Source organism: Frankliniella occidentalis, unplaced genomic scaffold (assembly GCF_000697945.3).
Source record: "Frankliniella occidentalis isolate FOCC.00 unplaced genomic scaffold, Focc_3.1 Scaffold34, whole genome shotgun sequence".
Classification (NCBI taxonomy): Eukaryota; Metazoa; Arthropoda; class Insecta; order Thysanoptera; family Thripidae; genus Frankliniella; species Frankliniella occidentalis.
In genome coordinates, this window is record NW_026267164.1 from 1,666,317 (window position 1) to 1,667,497 (window position 1,181).

Genomic DNA, 1,181 nt, shown 5'->3' on the forward strand with positions numbered 1-1,181 from the left:
AATCCATCCCTTCCTTCCCTCCTTCCCTCCCTCCCTCTCTCCTCCCCCTCCATCTCTCTCTATCTCTCACACACACACTTAGAGTGTCTCTATCTCCTTCACCCCCCCCCCTAGCTTTACAGGCCCACACAGCCACAGCTATAGGCTCAGCGAAATCTTTGCCAGTGTCGAGGACTCCATTTATACATTGGTGGATCTTATTCCAACTTCTCGCTCCCTCTCCTTCCCCCTCCCTCTCCCCTCTGCCCCCCTCTGTCTGTCTGTCTGTCTGTCTTTCGCTTCTTGGTGAAAATCTCCACTACCGTCCCGCCCATTCTTGTATAGAGCCGCGCCAGCGGTGACTACATCCTCCCTCTGGACTCCCGACGCCCAAACCCCCGGGGCCCCAACCGATAAATCGGCTTTTTAACAAATACTAACTCACCCGCCCGTCGTGCACGGGCTTTGGGGAGGGGTGGGGTGGGTCTCACAGAGTTCGACAAAGAGTCGGCCTGGAGTCGGGGGCGTTCAGTTTCGGCTCGAGCCAACGACGCTGTTCGGCGCTACTGCTGCCATTTCCAGCAGCAGCCACGACAACATGACACCTCTCATTGAACCATTTCTTGACGTGCGACAAGAGAGCGAGGAGGAAAACAAGGTATTCACCGCAGCTGGTGAACTTCGCACGTCCTGCTAATTTTGGGGTACATATTACGATCGTGCCTTTCTGAGACTACAGGGAGGTACACAGGACCTCTTCCTTTATTTTGCTTATACTGTACCGCATGCGGTTGCGGGCGGGCTTGCCTACCCAGGATCGCCGTTGCGCCTTATGGCCCCGTGCGAGTGTGCAACCCGGCCGCACGCCTGGATGCGGTACAGTATAAGCAAAATAAAGGAAGGGGTCTGTGGACCACCCTGTACTCCTGAGGCAGCAGCAGGCCTCGTGCGTGCGCGCAAGGCTAGTGGCGTGGCGCCGGCACGGCCCTGACGGCGTAAGGAGATTCCCCTAAATCCCGCACGGCCACGCTCTCCTCTGGCCGCCCCGTCCCGTCTGCTGTCTGGCTCTGCGGCGGCGGTGGCGTGACGGCGGAGCTAAGCGCCTGGGAGGCGGGCAACCCGCCCGCAGCTGTGCGTCGCGCGGCCTGTGTGGCCTACCCATCAGGCGCTCCCACAGGACGAGGCGAGCAAGAGAGAGAGAG